This window comes from Cuculus canorus, chromosome 2 (genome assembly GCF_017976375.1).
Source record: "Cuculus canorus isolate bCucCan1 chromosome 2, bCucCan1.pri, whole genome shotgun sequence".
Classification (NCBI taxonomy): Eukaryota; Metazoa; Chordata; class Aves; order Cuculiformes; family Cuculidae; genus Cuculus; species Cuculus canorus.
The window spans coordinates 70,164,206-70,177,417 of NC_071402.1; positions in this window are offsets into that span (position 1 = coordinate 70,164,206).

Genomic DNA, 13,212 nt, shown 5'->3' on the forward strand with positions numbered 1-13,212 from the left:
TATTAATACTTATTTTTCTCCACTAGAATAAAGAAGGGAACAGTAGCAGGCAGTCTGGAAGGCCCACAGATCTTCAATTTTTACAGTGAGTGTCTCAGTTTTGTCAGAGTGTCATGATGGATCCTCATGGCTCCCCGGCAACTTAGTTTCTGACACACATGCTAGCTACAACACATTTTCACACCTCGCAGTCTGGTTTCTCATTTCTCACCTGGATGTACCATGTGGTAGGCACAGGTTATAGAGTGGGGGTGGTAGCCTTCTCTTCTTCAAGTCACCCAAAAGTATGCATTTCACCAGTTTAGGAGGGTTTGCTTAGTGTAAGTTCGCAGGATGAGGATCGTTTCATCTAACTACACCTGAGCTGGTCACTGGCACTGCCTTTTTGAAATCTGGGGAGAGAAGTGCCTGCTGCTCTCCAGTAACTGCCAAGAGGGGTTGTACAGCTGTGTCAGCAGTTGCCCACCATGTAGAACTCTAAATCCAGCTGTTGTAGACCCATCCTTACAATGCTACAAAAGTCTGTGACTGTCTCTGGCTTAGGGTCACTAGGTGGCAGGCATTGCCACCTTCCAACATAACTGTGACCACTAGAATCATGCTGTTCTAGACTCTCCTCACTTCTTTTCAGTAGTGAAGATAGTGATATTTCAGTAGCATCCCTATCCCACAGAGCTCTCTGCATCTAGCAGTGGGTCAAGCTTCACACTAGCCAGGTACAGTACCTTCTGACACTGGATTCTAGTAGTGTCTGGATACTTCTGCATTCACGCAGCTTTCAGTTTCTTGTAACTTTACTCTTTGTCTTTCTTCAGTTCATTGTGATACCAGGAGAAGGACATGCAGTTATATTCAAATGTGGCTGTGGCCAGCAGGGTTGTCAGTCACCTTTTCCTACCAATGTTAAATAGCATTCTGTTTATTGCATTTATTTTCCCTCACTCATGAGCAGCTCATGAAAGACCGAACCAAATAGCATCACCTGTGTCCCTGCACTGTTTTCAACCTCTTGGCCACTTAACCAATACGTACAGATTCCTATGTTTCAGAAGCATTTGCCCTGGATGTTTTTTAAGTTTTGGGTCAATGGAGCAAGTCACTGGTTATGCTTTATATTTCGGCATAATCCCTGATAAAGTTATTTAAAAAAAAAAACCACTAAATATTGCCTATATTGTAAATCAGCATGTTCAGATTTAAACAATAAAAAGCACTAAATGTCATGAATTTCTAGATACAGATGCTGGAAGCTGCTAACGTAAAGTTAAGATGTGCAGATCTGGTGCATCTAATATAGCTCTTTGATATTCAGCGTGGGAATAAAGCCTTCTTCATATTCATTACCTTCAACCATGTCTGCCATCCGGTCCATAGTTACATTCATATTGTTGCACCTCTGCTGTCTCCTAATCTTTGTGCATTTGTTTTCTTTTTTCATGTTCACTATGTCCTTCAGTTCTGTTTCTATCATTTCAGTACAGTCCTTTAGCAAATCCATTTAACATCACAGTGTTTCAGTAGGTCTCCATCTTTGCATCTTGCTGACTCACCAGGGTATTTGACAGGGTTGGCTTCTGAAAATGTAATTCATCATACGACATTGGAGTGGAGCTGATGCAAGACAGGGTATCATTTTTTTCACACAGAGTACAGTCTAGGCCTCTCCTAGTGGTTGAAATTCTTTCTCAAGTATTTTGATTTGTAGACAATACTGATGATCTCAGAGATTTGTGTATCATTTAAACCACATTTCTCAAAGAGCATATACATTTTCAGTACATATACATTTTCCTATCTAGCCCTTTCCTATTGAAATTTTAGCGTGCACCACTTCTGAGAATAGCAAACACTCCATGTTTCCAGCATCTAAGTGCAATGGCGGACTTCTAGCATATAAATGCAAAATATACTTGAAGACCTCTTTTCACTTAAGATGCAGGTGAGAAAACTATAGAGCTGCAGTTTTATTGCAGTGTGGGCAGGTAATCAAATAACGATAGTGGCAGAATACATAAAATTGCATGAGATGTTAAGCTGACTGTCCTCTTGACAGTCTGTCTACTTTAAGCCTTCCTAATGTGTTGTCCATATAAGAAAAATACTAGACTGGCAAAAATTGCATCCGTGTCACTCTCTGAGATAACCTTAAAGCATTTATTTGAAGGCCTGCTTTATTATTCATTTATTTCAGGTAAGGTTTCTATATTAATTTTCACTTGTTTTGGGTACTTGAAAAAGCCCTATAGTCTAACATAATTGTTTTGGCTTTCTTTTTTTTTTTGTTGGGGGATAAACTGGTGGGCAGGGAACATGACAGAAAGGGGTTGAATCGGAGTATTATGCTACTTAGTATTTTAACTAATTTTGGGTAAATATTTCGCAAACAGCAAGTTTAAGGCTAATAAAATACCAAGCAGATAGTTGAATGCATCTGAGCTAAGAGCCTGCAAAATTTCACTGTCTGAGTTACTGGTTTTGTATTATTCGTGGAAGAAGAGGAGGAGGGACTGGAGGTGTCCTACTCTGCCTATTCTTTGCAGATGGCATTGTTCCTGCTTCTTTGTGTCTTATGAGAGAAAGGGATCCTAAACTGCCGTTTTATTGCCAAGAACATGACTGATACACACTATATTTTCTGCCATTTTCCTATCTGTAACCTGGTGGAATGACTAAGCAAAAGGTAGTTTGTGTTTTTCTTTTCTTTTGTGAGTACTGTAATCTGTAAATTCAGGAGGACTAAGGTATTTCTGTCAGAAGTGGTGGGGCAGACCTCAGGTGTCTGGAGGAATAATATTTCATGGGCCAGGTTGTTTGCAAAACTTCTGCAAATAAAAGCCTCATTGTATGTGACCTGCAGATATAACAAGAGACACTGTCACACAACAATTGCAGCCCAAGCAGACAAAGGAAAGGAGAAGAAATAGAGGCACGGTGTATTATGTAACTGAAATCTCTGAGAATTTCTGGAAGAGCCAGGCCATCTAGGTTCCAGATTATTAACCTGTTTGTGAAATGCTCCTTTGTTTGCAGAAGAATCCTTGGAAAAGAAAAACCTAGGCAAGCCACAACCACAGCTTGTCTGTAAATTGCAGCTCTTGTTCTGGTATAGAAAGAAACAATGGCTTGAGTTCAGAAAGAGCTTTGTTGGCAGTGCCCTTTGTGAATAGATGTGATGCTGTTGTTAGAAGCGGGGGTTCTGCATGTGAAGAAGTGATGCTTCTTTTTTATATTGATTTGTAAAACACTTTGTGACATTGCAAAGGGAAAACAGAAAAGTGTAAGGTGCCACCAGTTAAATATAATGCTTCTGTAGCACAATAAAACCATAAAGGAAGGTGTAAAGATGAGGAGGACTCTCCTGAGGTTATTTCATCCTTACCTCTGAAGAAATCTTCAGTATATCATTTCCCTAATTGCTTCTTTGGACAGAAGATGACAGTCTTTGTGTATTCCAGTTCAAGGAGATTTTCTGTCCTCAGTATGGGTCTAGGTTTTATTTCTTTCAATAGAGACTCCCAAAGGAAAATGAGATTAAACATAATTTTTGTCATCAGCTCTTCATTATTGGCAAAGAGGAGGAATGGTATGTTCCAGCACGTTGTGGTTGGCTGAAGACTGGAAACCTGAGTAGCATTTCTATAGCAGAAATAAAAATGCTCTGCACCTTGTGTGTTTATGCCAGAAGTAACTGCTGAGTGTGCAAGCATCAGTTCTTCATTGCCAAGCATAACATAATTACTAAACCAAGCAAGACTTAGTTGGTCTGGCCCTTATTTCAGTGAATGATTTTGCAGTTTATTTGTATCCCTTATTTAGGAATTGTTGCTTTTCAAAAATTTAGCACAATTTTCTGCAGTTAAGTTTCCTTCCAGAACTAGAAGTGACTGACTTTGAGAGGACAACCTCCTTAAGATAGTTTCCAGTGACTAGTCTAGAAGAGGCAACAGTAGTCTCTCATGAACCTGGAAGCTGACACCAAATTTGGGAAACAGTTGAGTTGATTAACAACAAGGCTGTCATTCAGAGGAACCTCGACAGGCTGAAAGCTAGCATAAACCTTACAAAATTCAACAGGGACAAATTTAAAGTCCTGCTCCTGAGGAGGAAGAACATCCTGCAGCAGCAGAGGCTGGAAGCAGCTCCGATGTAAAGGACCTGGGAGTTACAGTTGGACAGAAAGCTAAATGTGAGCCAGCAGAGTGCCCTGGCAGCCACAAAGACCAACAGAAAATAGGGCTGTATTAAGAGAAGCAAGGCAGTAAATTGAGGGAAGGGATTATTCCCCCTTTACTGAACTCTTGTTAGTCTACATCTAGATTACCAATATCCATTTTTGGGCCCTTCAGTACAAGCAAGACACTGGCAAACTGGAGTAAGCTCAGCAGAGGGCTAGAAGGTAGTCATGGGGGTAGAAGACATGCCCTTTCACAAGAAGCTCATTGAACTGGTGGTAGTTAGCCTGAAAAGGGGGCCTTTGGGGCAACCTAGTAGTAGCCTTCCACAGTATCTATGAGGAGATTATTGAGAAGATGGAGCCTGGTTCTTCACAGTGTTGCATGGCAGGAGGCTGAGAGGAAAAAGAAATAAATTGGAGCGGAAGAGGGTCCAACTGTATAGAAGGGAATGTTCTTTCACTGTGAGGTTGATTAACAGTGGACTAGGCTGCCCTGTGGGGTTGTATAGTCTCTACCCTATGAGTCTGTCAAGACCTGACTGAATAGAGCTCTAAACAGCCTTGCCTGATCTCATAGCTGGATCTGTTTGAGAAGGTTGGACAGAATGACCTTCTTATGTCCCTTCCAAACTAAATTATTCCATAATTCCATTATATATTTCAGCATTGAATTTATTGGAAAAAAATGTCCACAGGCTTGAGACATCCTTGACAGGAAAAGGAGTCAAGGTTTCTAGCACTGATGGGCAGGACATTACTTGGAAAAGAGGATTGTGCAGTACTTTCTGAGGCTAGTTCTCTGAATGTGAATCATCTTTGTGTAAGCTTTTCACTTGAATCTAATCCAAATGGTGTGAAATATTGTTTGGCATATTTCTTATTAGGCCAGCCAGGTTTTGAAAACCTAGTTCAGAAAAAACAAACCTATTACTAAATATCAGATCATCATCTCTCATTTTAAGAAATGAAAATCTTTTGAAAGAGTGAATGGAAGATCCACAGAAATGATTGCTAAAATCACTCCCATTTGTTATAAACTGAGGTGGGTATTGATAGTAGAACTCTATAAAGTATGAGAAATAACAGAATGTAACACAGAAGGTCTAAGCTGATTGTGCTTCATCAGGAAGTGCATGCTGACACCAGCGGGCATGACTAGAACACATGACAAACTCATATCCAGTTGGAGGAGGAAAAGTTAAAAAAAAAAAAAAAGACAAAGAAAAAAACCGAAGAGATGCTCATATTCCAACCAAATGGATCTAACTTTTCATGGTGTCCAAATTTTTCCTCTATTATGCAAAAAATTCTTTCCTAAGAGAGAAATGTATCTTTCATTTTGGGTCTGAGAAGAACTGAGGATTTAAGGAAAGGTCAGGAAGTGGAGTAAGTGAACAGAGGTGTGTGCAAAGCTAAGGAAGATATGGCACCTCATATATGAAGCTGGTGGCTCGTGGCTTAGACAGGTATGCTCTTCACTAGGAAAAAATCTGGCCAGATGGCTGACTCCACAGAATTGTGGTTAAAACCAGTTGGTGGCTGGTCACAAGCAGTGTTCCCCAGGGCTCAGTTTGGGACCAATCTTGTTTATCAAGGATCTGGATGACAGATGACACCTAATTGGGCAGGAGTGTCGATCTGCATGAGGGCAAGAAGGCTCTGCAGAGGGACCTGGACACACTGCTTTGATGGGCATGGCCAGTTGCATGAGATTCAACAAGACCAAGTGCCAGGTCCCACACTTCAGCGAAAACAACCACACACAACACTACAGGATTGGGAAAGGGTGGCTGGAAAGCTGCGTGGAGGAAAAGGACCTGGGGTTGCTGGTTGGCAGCAGGCTGAACATGAGCCAACAGTGTGCTCAGGTGGCAAAGAAGGCCAGCAGCGTCCTGGCTTGTGTTAAAAAATGGTGTGGCCAGCAGGAGCAAGGAAGTCCCTGCCCTCAGTGTTGCTGAGACTGCATCTCGAATACTGTATCAGTTTTGGACTCCTTAGTACAAGAAGGATATTGAGTTGCCAGAGTGTGTCCAGAGAAGGGCAACGAAGTGGGTGAAGGGTCTTGAGAAGCAGTCTTACAAGGAGCATCTGAGGGAACTGGGATTGTTTTGCTTGGAGAAGAGAAGGCTGAGGTGGGAAACTAACCGCTCTCTACAACTGCCTGAAAGGAGGCTGTAGTGAGGTTAGTGTTGGTCTCTTCTCCCAAGTGATAAGTGATAGGATGAGAGGAAATTATCTCAAGTCAGGGGTGGTTTAGATTGGATGTTAGAAAAAAAATTCTTTACCAGAAGAGTGGTGAGGCATTGGAACAGGCTGCCCAGAGAAGATGAGGGTTCTCCATTCCTGGATGTGTTCAAAAAGTGTGTGGATGAGGCACTTTGGGACATGGGTTAACAGGAATGGTGGTGTTTAGCTTGATCCTAGAGGTCTTTTCCAACCTTAACTATTCTATTATTCTATGTGGTTATATCAGTTTAACATTCGTAGTTTCTACATCTTCAAGAATTATCTTAATTTAAGCAAATATAAGCAATGAGCATTGTTAGTTCTAAACTATTTTGGGGATGGAAGAAAATAAGTTTCAAAACACGTTAGCTAGTTTTTGTCATAAAATCAGTATATCCCCCTTTTTTTAGCAGACTCTTACTGGGCCATTGGGCAAATGTCTTTTTAAAATTAGTTTGTGCCTTCAGAGTTATTAGACTTAGTTTGTTTACATTGAAAGTAGAGAAAAAAAAGGTTCTTGGAATCTAGAAAGTCATTGGGTAGCTAGATCTGCATATTAATTCCATTGTTGAGTGCTGGATACATGTGTCCCAGATGTATTTAGCTTAGAATGGCCTGACTTTCTCTTGATGCACACTGAGTGAGATTTAAATCAGTCTACTTTCTATTTATATCCATAGCAACATAGCACAACACAGCAAAAGAACTTTCCCCAATGTGTTCCCTTCTAAGCTAGATGAAAATATTTTGATAAATGATAGCATGGACCACAGTTCTGTACAATCTTGGATTTTTCTTATCTGTAGGTTCTCACTCTTATCAGGGAGAAAAATAGGAAGATGCACCACAGCTTTTACACATTTTAAATTCCTCTCTAAAGCCTCTTGAAGGCATTAATGGACTTTGTGGTAATTTAAATGCCTGTGTATCCAACCAATATTTGTGTTTCTCAAAATGAGGTGTCATAACCTAAGATATCTGCATGAAATAGAGTTGTTTGTTGTGTTGAGAAGCTTAATCAACTTTTTACCCTGTAAGCCAACAGCAGAGCTTATTGGGAAGTCACAATTTTTTCCCCCAAAGAGCCCTTAAATTAAAAAGCTGGCTTTTGTGTTTCCAAAAGAAAGCATTGAAAGCAAAAAAAGCAGTGAATGTCACCTTAAACTGTGAATTCAAAACTGAGGCAATTTTTTTTTAAAAAAAAAAGAAGCAGAATGAAGTAAGAGTCTTATAACTCTTACAAGTAACAAGAATTATGTTTTCAAATGGGAAAACTGTTCTTGCAGAATGACATGGACAAGTCTTAACTGACTGGCAAATACATGCACTTCTGACAAGCCACCTTTTGTTACTTAAGGATTAATAAACTAGTAAAAGGAAGTACTGATGGATTTAAATATTTTGTAGCATATTATGGAACTACCTGTTTGCACATAGGTCTTTGGTATGCTGCTGCTGTTACAATTCGAGCAGTCCTTACAGACTAAGTTCCAGTAGAGGAGTGCTGTGGGCAGAAATCAAAGCAAGGAAAGAAATAGAATGGTGGTGGACATGTCTGTGACAGACTGTAAATAGGTGCTAAACCTGCAATTCTGTCTGTAGAATCAAATCAGGTTCACTGCAATGCTTGTACAGATACTGGTGTATTCACTCATATTCACATCACCTGACATGTTTTAAGCATTGCAATGTCAGGAACGTAGGCACCTGTGAAACCAGAGCTAACACACTAGCTCATTAGACTTGGGAACGGAGTGGGATAGATTAAAGAACTTTCTATTTTCCAACTATGCTTGTCAGTAAAAGACCTAAGTGAAAAGACCAGCTGCCATGAAAGAGTACACAACTACGTTTATAAACAGTCTGTTATTGTAGACTGTTCTTCTTTATAGGCACTATATATTTACAACATTGTCTGCGATCCTATTCTCTCATCCCAGTGTGACTGTTGACTAAGCTGAACGCTTAGGTAAAATCTGTTGTCATTTTGCACTCCTATTTGTCTGGTTTTACGTAGGGTTACACCAGGATTTGTTATCTCATAGTGGGAATATTTTTCAGGAAAATTTGTTGTTTTGTGTTACTGTATGACAATTCTGTTCAATAAGTGCTGACTTTTCTTCAGTGTTGCTTCCCCTTCTCCATTCAAAAATAATGAACCTAAGGGTGGCAGGGATCCCTGTAGGAGAATCATTAACATTTATAACTGACAAAGGACAAAATCAGTCTTCCATAACTAATTTAAGAGATTGTTTCCTTGTGGTGTGCCTGTTTATTCGCTTTCATATATTGTAATTCAGTTTGGGGTTTGGTTTTTTTTTTTTGTTTCATTTTTTTATGAATTTATGGGTTCTTTACTCTTGTTAAGTTAAATTCTCTGCACAGCTGATTTGGAATAATTTAAAGTTATAACTATATTTTTTTTTCTTGAAAAATAGCAGTAATTTCAGAAACTTCTATCCACTAATGGATTTTTCTAACCACCAAATGACTCTTTGAATGCAAGACATTTTTCTGACCTGGTTCTGCAAGTGAGAAATCACCTTGAAAATACAAGAAGCATAACAAACTGTTTAGGAGAGGTGGCTGAAAATGTGTAGATAGTCCGTTATAAATATTCATTGGTACTGAAAACTGAACCACAGATCTAACTTCTGAGGTAAACTATAAGGGTGGATTTTTCAGAGAGTCACTATAATGAATTCCTCTTTGTTTATATGTCCAGTGTTAGATTGCATCAGAATAAATACATAGTAAATCCAAGAAAGCAGAAAGACTGGAGTGATTTTAGACTATGCTATGTAGCTTGGAACAGAATTAGAGGTTCCAGGGCATCATTTGAGCAGGGTGTGTTGAGAATTTGGTTGCATAGGCCTAGGCTGCCTGAAGATCCTTTATAACTTGTTGTAGCTATGGAAAGGAAAATTCCTGGTGTACTTCTTCCTCCTTAATCTTCACATTTGTCTTCATCTTGCCTGTCTGTGCTTTCAGGTTCTGTGAAGTACGAATTGACATGCACTTGAGAACACACCTACGGAAACACGATTTACAGCCCCAAAGAGTTTGAGCACATTGAGCTCTGGTGCACGCATCAGAAGGAGGTTAAGAATCAGGCTAATAAGTTCCTCTGCCTCCTTGTCTTCCCAATGATAAGCAGCTCAGTTTTAGCAGGAAGAACAAATGAAATGGCTTGGAATTGTTGTCCTGAATAGCAGAGGTGTTGCTAGTTACCTGTCCAGCTACAGCACTAGGAAAAGTCAGGCCTTTCTCTGGCTAAATATCAAGAGAGCCGCAGCCTGGACTCCAAGTAGAATAGAAAAAAATTCTGAGTTTTTGTATTCTGAGTACATAATTGTCCCTCCAGCCCTCATAAACTGTCTCAAATTGCTTTCTACTCTCCGTATCTCAGCAATGTGATCCTTGGAGAATGAGTTACTTGTCTCCTGGAGATAAATAGTCAGTAGGGGCTGCTGTTAGATGATTTTAGCATATAACTGTGCCAGGCATGGCAAAAAAAGAAAAGGTGACGACTGCACAGTATAGAGCTTTGTATAAGGTGTCTCCTCCAGGGAAATATTTCTTTCTGTACCCATTCTCCTTCAAAAACATGAATTAGGTGGATGTAGAAGAGCACAATTGTGCATTCTAGGCTTCTTCAGCTATCTGAGCTATGGATTGGAATAAAGGGAGCTTCTTAATCATGCTGAATGGTGTTTGGCCTATTAGTTTCTATCCCACGTGGTAGCGAATTTTGCTTACTTTTCACTAGGGATGAAAAGATAACAACAGTAAGTGGAGGTGGAATCCTCTGTGGAGTGAAGTGGGAGACCACCTGAGGATGAGCAGAGAAGGAATGGATGTGCCATCTCCCATAGAAACCATGAGGGCTCTTACAAGTTAAAGTCTAGAGAGTGTGACATGGAGACTGCCCCATGTTAACATTTGTCAGCTATCCAGTGTAGAGACCTAGCTTCAAAAGCAGCACAGGTACCATAAGAATTAGGGACTTAGTTGACATTTATTTCAGAAAGGATGCTGATCACACTTGATATGTTTAAACCAGGAACACCTCCGGGTGCAGCTGCTAGTCTTGAACATCCATGACTGCTGAAGTAAGAGCTGTGCACAGAGCATTTTCCAGTATGCCTAACTTTTTTAGGGCTTTTGATACAGAAATCTAGAGGATTAAAACTGTGGGAGAGATTCACAAAAGGATGGGAAAGCAGTTTCCATAGAGGATTGTGATGGGAAAAGGGAAAAGCCTGTCATTAAAGGAAAAAGTTATGGAGAGGGATAAAGATTATTTCTGGAGAAAGGAAATAGAATCTGAGCTCCTTGTCACTCAAAGACTGGGGATGTGTCGGTCATTTTGTAGAATGCAGTGAATCTCCAGCTGTGAAATGTACTTTGGTAGGATGCTCTCCAGGACACCTTTTCTTAGTTTATTTAATCAAATTTGAGAAATTTTAGTAAACTAGATGAGAGGAGCCTGGCCTGGCAGGGAGATGTACTGGCAGGTCTTAACAATACTTTCTAAACTGAGTGATTCTACCTAGATCCCTGTAGGAGGAGTTTATTCCATCAGTGAAGCTGGAGTGGTCTGTGTGGTTCAGGGAACGCTCATGTACTGTTAACTGATAACTCATTTTTCTGTAAGGTGATCATGATTTACGGCACTGCTTCTGCTACAGGGTGCATTCCACATCTTCAGGATGTTTCTTTTTATTCCTCCCAAGGACACTTTTAGGTCTTAGACCTCACTGAAGTACCCAGAAAGGTAAGCCCAGAATACATGGAGAGGCTGAAGAGGGACCTCCTGGCTGGGGTGGTAGAAACAGGAGAAACAGTGCTACTGAAGGAAGGTGGTGAGACTGGATCTAGGAATCAGAGGTGATGTGGAATAAAACAAGTTAATTCAGGAGTGTTGTTTCTGTGAATATTTAAAGCTTTACACTGCTGAGAAATTGTTCACCCATTTTTTCTTTTTCCTATTGGGTTTGTCAGTTGTGATTACAAGCCAAACAGACAGGCATGTTCTGAATCTGGTTTCTTTGACCAGAAAGTCTAGATTTATCGCTCAGCTCTCTAAGTTGGATGTGTGAACATTAGCGGTGTGAATTTTCCCTGCAGACAGCAGTAACTGTGTAAAGGTGTAAATAGCGACACTTGTAAGAAGTTATATTAGTTGTCTCATCACTGCACCCCTCCAATTTCCCTACTTGGAGAGCTTTGGCTGAACACTTCCATATGGAAGGTGGATATTACACAAATCCAACAAGGCTGTTTCCTGTGATCTTTTAAGTGTGAAATGCTGTTCTTCAGGCCGCGTCCTAGCTGTGAAATCTAGCTTTCTTCAGTTAGCTGTGGGAATGTCAGCATCTCTGGTACACAGAGAGCTAATAGTGGGCCACATCATAGCCTCTGTGACATAGATTTCTCTTTATGAAGACTAGGAAAAACATATGTCACAGTGTGCATGGAAGGGGGAGACAAGAAAGAATGTTGAATCTCCCAAGCATCTCTGTTCTTTCACATGCCAAACATACACATCATCTTTTGCCTGTGAATGTTAGATACTGAAGTGAAACCACAAGCATCCTGTAACATCTGTTCTGTCACTCTAATGACTATTATTCATCACCACTCTATCACCACCTTTGATCAGCTGCACAGCCACTAGTATCGCTTCCCTTTCTCTTGCTATGGGTTATGTGATAGGGCACTGACAACCAGTTGCAACGCATTGATTTCGGGCTGCTTACAATTTCTGGCAGTTAGGTCAACTTAATTCTGCATTGGTACCCAACTTACTGTGTCATCAGGAGAAAAAATAAAATCCAAGTGTTTTTGTTGTTTGGTTGGTTGGTTTTGGTTGTTGTTTTGTTGGGTTATTTTTGAGTACTGAGCAATATGAACATGATCCTGAGAGGAAATTCAAATAATATAAACTAAAATTTATGCTACTACCTTTCATGTGTGTAGGACTATTATCCATTTACTTGAAAAACTGTTTCATTTCCATGAAACAGACTAATGAAAGAATGACTAGCATATGGAAAATATTTGGCATTTTACCAGATTGGAACCATAGAGGAAAATTAAATCTACTCTTGCAAAACATGTCTTACTTGTGTTTAAAAAAGAAAATGTGCTGAACTGACTCTAAGAGAAACACTTGGTCCTTAGGTGCTCTTAGTATCAAAGCTAATTTGTTTAAATGTGTAGGATGTTTGTAAAGCAGGCAATGCGTCCTTTTCATAGATGACTATGTTGAGTTTTGCCAAGGTACAATGAATTGTATGTTTTGAACTCCTGTGCAGCAACTGAATTGCTGATTAGATCAGTATGCAGCAGTCTCTAATCTGAGTTCCTGGCTCTGATAACTAAATGACTTGATTTACTGATTTGTTAGCATGACAGATTCAGAGTTGCAGAGAATAATTTATAAATACAGTGTGCTGAACAAGTTTGTGTTTGCTGCACACAATATTAATTAGCTGATGATTTTGCTAGGAAATAAGTTAAGGATAGCATGTTTATCCTGATGTTCGCATATGACAAACAACAAAGACAGATCCAGCCATCAATGAACTCCAGATGGTAAATATTCTCCAGGATGGTTTCAGTGCCCTGGATGTGACTGAAGGAAGCAAAGGTGTCTTGGGCAGTTTCAAAACCTTACACTCTTCAGAAAAAGTCTGAAGCCAATCCTATTTGTAGAAATGACATTGATCAGTCAGAAAAGCCTCCTCTATAACTTCAGACATCACTAATTTAAAACCTGGGGATTTTTTTTTTGAGCTAAGTGATGT